Source organism: Piliocolobus tephrosceles, chromosome 4 (assembly GCF_002776525.5).
Source record: "Piliocolobus tephrosceles isolate RC106 chromosome 4, ASM277652v3, whole genome shotgun sequence".
Lineage (NCBI taxonomy): Eukaryota > Metazoa > Chordata > Mammalia > Primates > Cercopithecidae > Piliocolobus > Piliocolobus tephrosceles.
Genome location: NC_045437.1, coordinates 93,277,202 through 93,289,688, shown reverse-complemented (window position 1 = coordinate 93,289,688; position 12,487 = coordinate 93,277,202). Strand labels below are relative to the sequence as shown.

Below are 12,487 nucleotides of genomic sequence, written 5' to 3'. Positions count from 1 at the left end.
TTACATTCAAATCAGGAGGTCATCCTAATCTATTGCTGAACACATTACCTTGCTTGGGAGAGCCTCATGATATTCACATGCAAAATTATTCAAGAATAATTTACGAAGATGGTAGTTTTTTTTTTTTTCTTCTTCTTTTTTTTTTAATACACTTTAAGCACATGTGCACAACGTGCAGGTTTGTTACATATGTTTACACGTGCCATGTTGGTGTGTTGCACGCATTAACTCGTCATTTACATTAGTTATATCTCCTAATGCTATCCCTCCCCTCTCCCCCCTCCCCACGATAGGACCCGGTGTGTGGTGATCCCCTTCCTGTGTCGACGTGATCTCATTGTTAAATTCCCACCTATGAGTGAGAACATGCCGTATTTGGTTTTCTGTTCTTGCGATAGTCTGCTGAGAATTATGGTTTCCAGTTGCATCCACGTCCCTACAAAGGACATAAACTCATCCTTTTTTATGGCTGCCTAGTACTCCATGGCATATATGTGCCACATTTTCTTAATCCAGTCTGTCACTGATGGACATTTGGGTTGATTCCAAGTCTTTGCTATTGTGAATAGTGCCGCAATAAACATACATGTGCATGTGTCTTTATAGCAGCATGACTTACAATCCTTTGGGTATATCCCCAGTAAAGGGATGGCTGGGTCAAATGGTATTTCTAGTTCTAGATCCTTGAGGAATTGCCATACTGTTTTCCACAATGGTTGAACTAGTTTACAGTCCCACCAACAGTGTAAAAGTGTTCCTATTTCTCCACATCCTCTCCAGCACCTGCTGTTTCCTGATTTTTTAATGATTGCCATCTAACCGGTGTGAGATGGTATCTCATTGTGGTTTTGATTTGCATTTCTCTGATGGCCAGTGATGATGAGCATTTTTTCATGTGTCTGTTGGCTGTATGAATGTCTTCTTTTGAGAAGCGTATATTCATATCCTTTGCCCACTTTTTGATGGGGTTGTTTGTTTTTTTTCTTGTAAATTTGATTGAGTTCTTTATAGGTTCTGGATATTAGCCCTTTGTCAGATGAGTAGATTGCAAAAATTTTCTCCCATTCTGTAGGCTGCCTGTTCACTCTGATGGTAGTTTCTTTTGCTGTACAGAAGCTCTTTAGTTTGATTAGATCCCATTTGTCAATTTTGGCTTTTGTTGCCTCTGCTTTTGGTGTTTTAGACATGAAGTCCTTGCCCATGCCTATGTCCTGAATGCTATTCCCTAGGTTTTCTTCTAGGGTTTTTATGGTTTTAGGTCTAACATTTAAGTCTCTAATCCATCTTGAATTAATTTTTGTATAAGGAGTAAGGAAAGGATCCAGTTTCAGCTTTCTACTTACGGCTAGCCAATTTTCCCAGCACCATTTATTAAATAGGGAATCCTTTCCCCATTTCTTGTTTCTCTCAGGTTTGTCAAAGATCAGATGGCTGTAGATGTGTGGTATTATTTCTGAGGACTCTGTTCTGTTCCATTGGTCTATATCTCTGTTTTGGTACCAGTACCATGCTGTTTTGGTTACTGAAGCCTCGTAGTATAGTTTAAAGTCAGGTAGTATGATGCCTCCAGCTTTGTTCTTTTGGCTTAGGATTATCTTGGCAATGCGGGGTCTTTTTTGGTTCCATATGAACTTTAAAGCAGTTTTTTCCAATTCTGTGAAGAAAGTCATTAGTAGCTTAATGGGGATGGCATTGAATATATAAATTACCTTGGGCAGTATGGCCATTTTCACAATATTGATTCTTCCTATCCATGAGCATCGTGTGTTCTTCCATTTGTTTGTGTCCTCTTTTATTTCACTGAGCAGTGGTTTATAGTTCTCCTTGAAGAGATCCTTTACATCCCTTGTAAGTTAGATTCCTAGGTATTTTATTCTCTTTGAAGCTATTGTGAATGGGAGTTCATTCATGATTTGGCTCTCTGTTTGTCTGTTACTGGTGTATAAGAATGCTTGTGATTTTTGCACATTGATTTTGTATCCTGAGACTTTGCTGAAGTTGCTTATCAGCTTAAGGAGATTTTGAGTTGAGACAATGGGGTTTTCTAAATATACAATCATGTCATCTGCAAACAGGGACAATTTGACTTCTTCTTTTCCTAACCGAATACCCTTTATTTCTTTCTCTTGCCTGATTGCCCTAGCCAGAACTTCCAACAATATGTTGAATAGGAGTGGTGAGAGAGGGCATCCCTGTCTTGTGCCAGTTTTCAAAGGGAATGCTTCCAGTTTTTGCCCATTCAGTATGATATTGACTGTGGGTTTGTCATAAATAGCTCTTATTATTTTGAGACACGTTCCATCAATACCGAATTTATTGAGAGTTTTTAGCATGAAGGGCTGTTGAATTGTATCAAAGGCCTTTCCTTCATCTATTGAGATAATCATGTGGTTTTTGTCTTTGGTTCTGTTTATATGCTGGATTACATTTATTGATTTGTGTATGTTGAACCAGCCTTGCATCCCTGGAATGAAGCCCACTTGATCATGGTGGATAAGCTTTTTGATGTGCTGCTGGATCTGGTTTGCCAGTATTTTATTGAGGATTTTTGTATCGATGTTCATCAGGGATATTGGTCTAATATTCTCTTTTGTTGTTGTATCTCTGTCAGGCTTTGGTATCAGGATGATGTTGGCCTCGTAAAATGAATTAGGGAGGATTCCCTCTTTTTCTATTGATTGGAATAGTTTCAGAAGGAATGGTACCAGCTCCTCCTTGTTCCTCCGGTAGAATTCGACTGTGAATCCGTCTGGTCTTGGACTTTTTTTGGTTGGTAGGCTATTAATTATTGCCTCAATTTTAGAGTTTGCTATTGGTCTATTCAGGGATTCACGTTCTTCCTGGTTAAGTCCTGGGAGAGTGTAAGTGTCCAGGAAATTATCCATTTCTTCTAGATTTTCTAGTCGATTTGCGTAGAGGTGTTTATAGTATTCTCTGATGGTAGTTTGTATTTCTGTGGGGTCAGTGGTGATATCCCTTTTATTATTTTTTATTGCATCTGTTTGATTCTTCTCTCTTTTCTTCTTTATTATTCTTGCTAGTGGTCTATCAATTTTGTTGATCTTTTTAAAAAATCAGCTCCTGGATTCATTGACATTTTGGAGGGTTTTTTGTGTGTCTATCTCCTTCAGTTCTGCTCTGATCTTAGTTATTTCTTGCCTTCTGCTAGCTTTTGAATGTGTTTGCTCTTGCTTCTCTAGTTCTTTTAATTGTGATGCTAGGGTGTCAATTTTAGATCATTCCTGCTTTCTCTTGTAGGCATTTAGTGCTATAAATTTCCCTCTACATACTGCTTTAAATGTGTCCCAGAGATTCTGGTATGTTGTATCTTTGTTCTCATTGGTTTCAAAGAACATCTTTATTTCAGCCTTCATTTTGTTATGTACCCAGTAGTCATTCAGGAGCAGGTTGTTCAGTTTCCATGTAGTTGAGCAGTTTTGATTGAGTTTCTTAGTCCTGAGTTCTAGTTTGATTGCACTGTGGTCTGAGAGACAGTTTGTTACAATTTCTGTTCTTTTACACTTGCTGAGGAGTGCCTTACTTCCAACAATGTGGTCAATTTTGGAATAAGTGCGATGTGGTGCTGAGAAGAATGTGTATTCTGTTGATTTGGCGTGGAGAGTTCTGTAGATGTCTATTAGGTCTGCTTGATGCAGAGTTGAGTTCAATTCCTGGATATCCTTGTTAACTTTCTGTCTCATTGATCTGTCTAATGTTGACAGTGGGGTGTTAAAGTCTCCCATTATTATTGTATGGGAGTCTAAATCCCTCTTTGTAAGTCTCTAAGGACTTGCTTTATGAATCTGGGTGCTCCTGTATTGGGTGCATATATATTTAGGATAGTTAGCTCTTCCTGATGAATTGATCCCTTTACCATTATGTAATGGCCTTGTTTGTCACTTTTGATCTTTGATGGTTTAAAGTCTGTTTTTTCAGAGACTAGGATTGCAACCCCTGTTTTTTTGTTTTCCATTTGCTTGGGAGATCTTCCTCCATCCCTTTATTTTGAGCCTATGTGTGTCTCTGCATGTGAGCTGGGTCTCCTGAATACAGCAAACTGATGGGTCTTGACTCTTTATCCAATTTGCCACTGTGTCTTTTAATTGGACCATTTAGTCCATTTACATTTAAGGTTAACATTGTTACATGTGAATTTGATCCTGTCATTATGATATTAGCTGGTTATTTTGCTCACTAGTTGATGCAGTATTTTCCTAGCATCGATGGACTTTACATTTTGACATGTTTTTGCAATGGCTGGTACCTGTTTTTCCTTCCATATTTAGTGCTTCCTTCAGGATCTCTTGTAGGGCAGGCCTGGTGGTAACAAAATCTCTAAGCATTTGCTTGTCTGTAAAGGATTTTATTTCTCCTTCACTTATGAAACTTAGTTTGGCTGGATATGAAATTCTGGGTTTAAAATTCTTTTCTTTAAGAATGTTGAATATTGGTCCCCACTCTCTTCTGGCTTGGAGAGTTTCTACTGAGAGATCTGCTGTCAGTCTGATGGGCTTCCCTTTGTGTGTAACCCAACCTTTCTCTCTGGCTGCCCTTAACATTTTTTCCATCATTTCAACTTTGGTGAGTCTGACAATTATGCGTCTTGGAGTTGCTCCTCTTGAGGAATATCTTTGTGGCGTTCTCTGTATTTCCTGAATTTGAATGTTGGCCTGCCTTACTAGGTTGGGGAAGTTATTCTGGATGATATCCTGTAGAGTGTTTTCCAACTTGGTTCCATTTTCCCCGTCACTTTCAGGCACACCAATCAGATGTAGATTTGGTCTTTTCACATAATCCCATATTTCTTGGAGGCTTTGTTCATTTCTTTTTACTCTTTTTTTCTCTACACTTCTCTTCTTGCTTCATTTCATTCCTTTGATCTTCAATCGCTGATACTCTTTCTTCCAGTTGACCAAGTCAGTCACTGAAGCTTGTGCATTTGTCATGTAGTTCTCGTGTTATGGTTTTCATCTCTATCAGTTCTTTTAAGGTCTTCTCTGCATTGATTATTCTAGTTATCCATTCATCCATTCTTCTTTCAAGGTTTTTAGTTTCTTTGTGCTGGCTACATAGCTCCTCCTTTAGCTCTGAGAAGTTTGATCGACTGAAGCCTTCTTCCCTCAACTTGTCAAAGTCATTCTCCATTCAGCTTTGTTCTATTGCTGGTGTTGAACTCTGTTCCTTTGGAGGGGGAGAGGTGCTCTGATTTTTTGAATTTCCAGCTTTTCTGCACTGCTTTTTCCCCATCTTTGTGGTTTTATCTGCCTTTGGTCTTTGATGATGGTGACGTACTGATGGGGTTTTGGTGTGGGTGTCCTTCCTGTTTGTTAGTTTTCCTTCCAACAGTCAGGATCCTCAGCTGCAGGTCTGTTGGAGTTTGCTTGAGGTCCACTCCAGACCCTGTTTGCCTGGGTATCAGCAGAGGAGGCTGCAGAAGATAGAATATTGCTGAACAGCGAGTGTTGCCATCTGATTCTTGCTCTGGAAGCTTCGTCTCAGGAGTGTACTCTGCCATGTGAGTTGTGAGGTGTCAGTGTGCACCCAGTGGGGGATGTCTCCCAGTTAGGCTACTCAGGGGTCAGGAACCCACTTGAGCAGGCAGTCTGTCTGTTCTCAGATCTCAACCTCCGTGCTGGGAGATGCACTGCTCTCATCAAAGCTGTCGGACAGGGACATTTACCTCTGCCGAGGTTTCTGCGGCTTTTTGTTTAGCTATGCCCTGTCCCCAGAGGAGGAGTCTACAGAGGCAGGCCGGCCACCTTGAGCTGTGGTCTGTGGTCGGTTGCACCCAATTCGAGCTTCCTGGAGGCTTTGTTTACCTACTTAAGCCTCAGCAATGGCGGGCGCCCCTCCCCAAGTCTTGCTGCTGCCTTGCAGTTAGATCTTAGACTGCTGTGCTAACAATGAGGGAGGCTCTGTGGGCGTGGGACCGTCTGGGCCAGGTGTGGGATATATAATCTCCTGGTGTGCTGTTTGCTAAGACCCTTGGTAAAGTGCAGTATTAGGGTGGGAGATACCCGATATTCCAGGTGTTGTGTGTCTCAATTTCCTTTGGCTAGGAAAAGGAATTCCCTTCCCCCTTGTGCTTCCCAGGTGAGGCAATGCCTCCCCCTGCTTCAGCTCTCGCTGTCCAGGCTGCACCCGTGGACCAGTGCCAACCGTCTGACACACCCCAGTGAGACGAACCCAGTACCTCAGTTGAAAATGCAGACATCGCCCATCTGTGTCGCTCACGCTGGGAGCTGGAGGCTGGAGCTGTTCCTATTCGGCCATCTTGGGTGCACACCCGATAACAGTTCTTAAAGTTTTTGGACTCATACACCATTCAAACTCAACATTATTGAGGACCCCAAAGGGTTTTTGTTTATGTGGGTTATATCTATTGAAACTTTCTGTATTTAAAAATGGAAAAAATTAAATATCTACTTACTGGTTAATCTAAAATTACAGTAATAAACCCGCTGTATATTAACATAAATAACATATTTAAACCCACTGTATATTAACATAACACATTTTTATGAAAAAAATAATTATATTTCCAAAACATAATGTTAATGAGAAGAATTGCATTATTTTATATTTTTGCAAATCTCTTTAGTGTCTGGCTTAGTAGAAGAATGCTGGATTCTGCTACCTACTTCAGCATTCAACCTGCTGCAACATGAAATTTGGTTGAAGTATATGCAGAAAAGGTAGTTTCACAAAGATACGGCTGAAAAAGGAAGGAACATAGTTGTGGATATTCTCCTGTGATACTGCACCAAGATTCAACAAGTTGTTTTTTAAAAGACACAATGTAGACTCAAACTATACCAATAAACTTTTCGGGCTCTCTTAAATTAAAATACATTGGTCTATCTTGAACTTCGAATAAAGTTTTTATCCACGCATAATTTTGTAACCGCAAGCATTGCTATTTGGACAATATTGATTCACTGAGTTAGCAAATGTTCCAAATTTTAACACATTTAATCATATAATATTTTTAAAAATCACATTAGGTAATATTCCTAATTTCATAATAAAATCTCTAAATATTAAGAAGCCGTCAACCTCATGATAGTAGATACAAGTGTTCTGAAACTTTAATTTCACTTGAAAGCTCAAACTTCATCACCAGCAACGAAGACTATCAGCTGTTTTCCTTGAAGTGACAAGCTCATTTTATTCATTTTCAAAAACATTTCTGCCAAATACTCAGGTCAGAATAAGCACAGTTTTTCCATAAGTCTTTTTTTTTTTTCAAGTAAAAATGATGTTCGATGAAAAAAGCAACTAGTTCAGTTTGCAACTCAAACAATTACACAAATGCTTTTCTTCAAGAAAAGCCTGATAATTTGGCATGCAGTAAAGTGCCTTATACAAACTTCACATTTCATCAGCTAACATAAAAGGTATATATTCAAGGGTCTATATTTAGTTTTTACTGCTTCACCAAGGGTATTTTTAATTGCATCTGGAATTTTTAAAAAAATTATGAGTATGTAAGGGTGAGGCATAAAGTGACTTCTAGTACAGTTTGGTGTAACTAAGGTACCACCAATAGCTTTTGTACCATCAATCTAAATATCAACAAAGTGAAAAAGCCAAATTATGTAAGGATTATTACGAAAATCATGCTGGCTTTGCAGACACCCTGAAAAGATATCAGGATTCCCAGGGCTGTGCGGACAATAATTTAAGAATAGCTGTGTTAGAGAATTTTCAATATTAAGGGATATTGTTCCTTTTAGGCAAGCCCATGTGATACAAGTTAAAACCAAGGAAGGCTACATTGAACCAGAAATGGTCCTATTCAGACACCATTCAGGACAGGCTGCTGTATACTCCCTCTATCCAATCCTGGTGCTGTCACTCAGGTAATAATAACTGTCACCATGGATAGGGCTAACCCAAATTTGAATGCTTTTCCTTAACGCGGCTACACCTCTGATCTTTAACAAAATGGCCAAAAGGGCTGATTGAGAAGAAATGAACTTATGCTATCGAATCAAACATATAGATTCTATGTATGCTATCGAATCAAACATATAAATTCTATGCATGCTATGGAATCAAAAATATTGTGTGCAGGAGAGAGAAAATAATATTTTAAAAATAACTTCAATGCAAATATAAACACAGCAAACTCTACCTCACTGTGGCTCTTCTGTTAACTCCCAGTCCTTTCACACTGGGAACTCACATCTCGAATGGTTCTGTGGTAGTAGATCCTCTGGCCCTGAAAGACAGGCAATTATAAAAGGTTATTATGTGCATATCTGTAATTTATCAAAATCTATATTTGCAATTTATATACTTCATCAGCTTCATTTTTGTTGCCCTAGCTATTTTCCCTATGCTACAGTGTAAGTTAATACTAATGTAGAAACCTGGGAAACGTTTTCCCAATGTGAATGGATTCACCAAATACTTGTTTCAAGTCCCTCATTCTCATTTATAAAACAAGAAAGAGAAATAGCAAATGAATCTAGATGAGGGCCAAAATTAACCCTCATTAGTATTTTTAATGCAATACCTGCTTCACTCTTACATACCACAGTTGTAACGTTTTTCTCACTTTTTAAGCCAGTATTCAAAATCGATGAATATGGTGAAACAGACTTATTCTACTAATGAGAACATTCACTGGTATCAAAAGCTCATAAACATTCCTAATTTTTGATCCTATAATCCCATTCTGAGAAAATATCCTAAGGAAATAGAAATTTTGGCAAAAATGAGAGCGTATAACTAATTGCAGAATGCATAAACCAATTATGGCACATCTGTGAAGTGGAATGTTATTAGGTCACTAAAAATGAATTAGAAAGTTTTATAATATAAGAAATTATTTGTAATAGCTATTTTTAAAAGTAGAATATATATTTACTTACATATATACATACACTGTAATCTCAATTAGGCAAAAATACATATACACCAACATAAAATTTTTAAATAATACATGTTAACTTTCTAAAGGTCTAAACTAGAAAATAATTTGAATGATAATAAAATGAATTGGTTAAAGTATGGTGAAAGGACACTCATAAATAAGAGTATAAGTTGGTATCCTTTTTCTTTAGAGCAGTTTGGCAGTATGTACCAAAAGTTTTAAAAATATGAATTTTAGTCATCCAGAAGTTCTAATTCTAGGACTCTTAAAGGATATCTTTAGAGCTATTTTCAGAAATTGTACTATTCACACAGTGGGATAATAAACTGGCACTAAAAATGATGGGGTTTATGAATTTGTTTCTTTAGTTTTTTGCTTATAAAACTGGCGAACAATTTTCAGCTTTATCAAGGTATACTTGAGAAATAAAAACTATATATTTAAGTGTATAACTTGATGTTTTGATATACATATAAACTGTAAAATAATCATCCCAATCAAGCCAATGAACATATCTATCACCCCACATACTTACCATCCTTATTTTCTTTTTTCTCTTTTTTGGTGCGGTGAGAACATTTAAGACCTATTTGCTTAAAAAATGTAAAGTCTACAATACAGTATTTGTTAACTGTAGTCACCACACTGTACATTAGATCTCCAGAATTTATTCATTTTGTATAACTGAAACTTTATATCTTCTGACTAACATCTCCCAATTTCTCCTTCCCACTTTCCCCCTTCTCATTCCCTGGCAAACACCGTTCCACTCTCTGCTTCTGTAAGTTTGACTATTTTAGATTCCACATACAAATGAAGTCATGCAGTATTTGTGTTTGTGTGTCTGGTTTATTTCACGCAGCATGATGTCCCCCAGGTTCATCCGTATTGTCACAGGTGGCAGGATAGCCTTCTTTGTTAAGGCTAAAGAACATTCCATTGTATATATATACACCACATTTTTTCTTTATCCATTCATTGGTTGATGAATATTTAAGTTGTTTACATATCTTGATTATTATCAATAATGCAGCAATAAATTAAAAATTATGTTTTTAAAAGTACATTCATTGATTTGGAAATGTATTCAAGGTACACTGTTGAGTGGGGGAAAAAAGCATCCTAACATACAGTGTGAATGGTATTACCCTGTTTTGTAAATAAATGGGTAAATAGTTGCACATATATTCAGTCATGTATCACTTAACAATGGGAATACAGTCTAAGAAATGTGTCGTTAGGTAATTTCATCATTGTGTGAACATTATGAAGTATATTGACATAAGCCTGGAAGATATAGCCTATTACACATCTAGGCTACCTGGTACAGCCTGTTGCTCCTAGGCTACAGAGTTGTAGAATATGTTACTATACTGAACACCGTAGGGAATTGTAACACAATGGTAAATATTTGTATATCTAGACATATCTAAATATAGAAAAGGTACAGTTAAAATGCAGTATAAAAGAGAAAAAAATGATTCGCCCATATATCTAACCTTGAAAAGAGCTTTCAGGACTGGAAGTTGCTGTGGGTGAATCAGCAAGTGGTGATTGAATGTGAGGGCCTAAGACATTACTGTACACTACTGTAGACTTTATAAACACTGTACAATTAGCCTACACTAAATTCATGGATATTATTTCTTTTATAATAAATTAAACTTAGCTTTTTGTAGACTTTTACTTTATAAATTTAATTTTTTAAAAAAATTAAAAATTAAAATTTTAATTAAAAACATCAAAGTTTGACTTTTTTATTTGGCTCATTTGTAATAAGTTGGCTTAAAACACACATTGTACAGCTGTACAAAAATATATTCTTCCTTTGTATCCTTATTCTATAAGATTTTTATCTATTTTATTTATTTTGCTTTACTTTTTACTTTACTTGTTAAGAAATAACACACAAACACACACAGCCTAGGCCTACACAGAGTCAGCATTGTTAATATCACTGTCTTCCGCCTCCACATCTTCTCCCTCTGGAAGGACTTTAGGAGCAATAACACTTACGGAGCTGTCATCTCTTATAACGACAATGCCTTCTTTTGGAATACCTCCTGAAGGACCTACCTGAGGCTGTTTTACAGTTAACTCTTTTTATATATATGTAGAAGTACACTATAAAATAATGATTGAAAGTATAGTATGGGGCTGGGTATGGTAGCAAACTTCTGCAATCCCAGCACTTTGGGAGGCCAGGCGGGCAGATCACTTGAGGTCAAGAGTTCAAGACCGACCTGGCCCACATGGTGAAACTCTGTCTCCAGTAAGCATACAAAAATTAACCAGGTATGGTGGTGCATACCTGTAATGTCAGCTATTCACGAGGCTGAGGCAGGAGAATCACTTGAACCCAGGAGGCAGAGGTTGTAGTAAGCTGAGATTGCACCACTGCACTCCAGCCTGGGTAACAGAGTGAGATTCTGTCTCAAGAAATAAAAAATAAATAAAAATAAAATTTTTAAAGTATAGTACGTTAAATATATAAACTAGTAATAGTTTTTTATTATCATTATCTAACATTATGTACTGTATGTAATTATGTGTGCTATGCTTTTATACAACTGGAAGCACAGTAGTTTTCTTTAATTAGCATCACCACGAACACCTGAGCAATGCATTGTGCTATATTAGGATGGCTACAACATTGTTGTACAATAGGAATTTTTCCACTCCATTTTAATCTTATGGGACCACTATTGTATATGTGGTCCATTACTGGCGGAAATGTTATGCATTATATGACTGTATATATGTATATAGAAAAAATATGAATTCACCCTGAGAGGTCTGAGAAAAGAAAGAAAAGAAAAGAAAAGAAAAAAATGAGTAAAGATATCATGATATTAGCATGTGATATTAGAGGGTGATGGTCTTCTGGGTGAAATATCAGTCAGGGTTCTCCAGGAAACAGAATTAATAGGAGATATATATCTTTTATATATATATATATAGAGAGAGAGAGTTATTTTAAGTAATTAGTTTATAGGATTGTGAGGGCTGGCAAGTTTAAAACTCAAAGGATAGGCCAGTAGGCTAGAAACATAGGCAGTATTTCTATAATACTGTTTTGAGGCAGGATTTCTTATTCTGTGGCAACCTTCAGTTTTTGCTTATAAGGCCTTCAACTGCTTGGGTAGGGCCAACCCACAATATACAGGGTAATCTCCTTTACTTAAAGTCGGCTGATTGTAGATGTTAACCACATTGCCAAAATATCTTCACAGTAACACCTAAGTTAGGTTTTATTAAATCACTTTAGGAACTATATAGCCTGGCCGGTTGACACATAAATTAATCATCACAGGAGACTTTTCCTTTGGTTTTGTGCTTTTTATATTTTTAATTTTTCTTTAATGAAGCTACACTGTATAGTAAACTCATAAGAGTAAACACATGTGCATAGTAAAAAAATAAAACAAAATACACCAAAAAGCAAATAATAAATTATCCCAGATAATGATTCAGGACTTATTTTCTTCATGCTATTTAACAAACTCTTAAAAATGCTCAAGATTTTTTCCCTTAATGCTATTTCTTGTACAGCTATAAGGGAAGTTGAAAAAACATTCCTTTATTTAAGCAAGAAAACAACTTCCA

The 12,487-nt window shown here is 36.9% G+C and overlaps 1 long non-coding RNA gene across 1 annotated transcript in view; it reads right to left on the bottom strand.

The window, feature by feature from the left end:
- Positions 1–8,137: 8,137 nt before the first annotated feature.
- Positions 8,138–12,487, bottom strand: part of LOC111542696 — a 70,206-nt gene continuing 65,856 nt past the window's right edge. The window contains exon 3 of the long non-coding RNA XR_002731634.1: positions 8,138–8,224. This is a non-coding gene — a long non-coding RNA (uncharacterized LOC111542696). The remainder of the gene's footprint in view (positions 8,225–12,487) is intronic.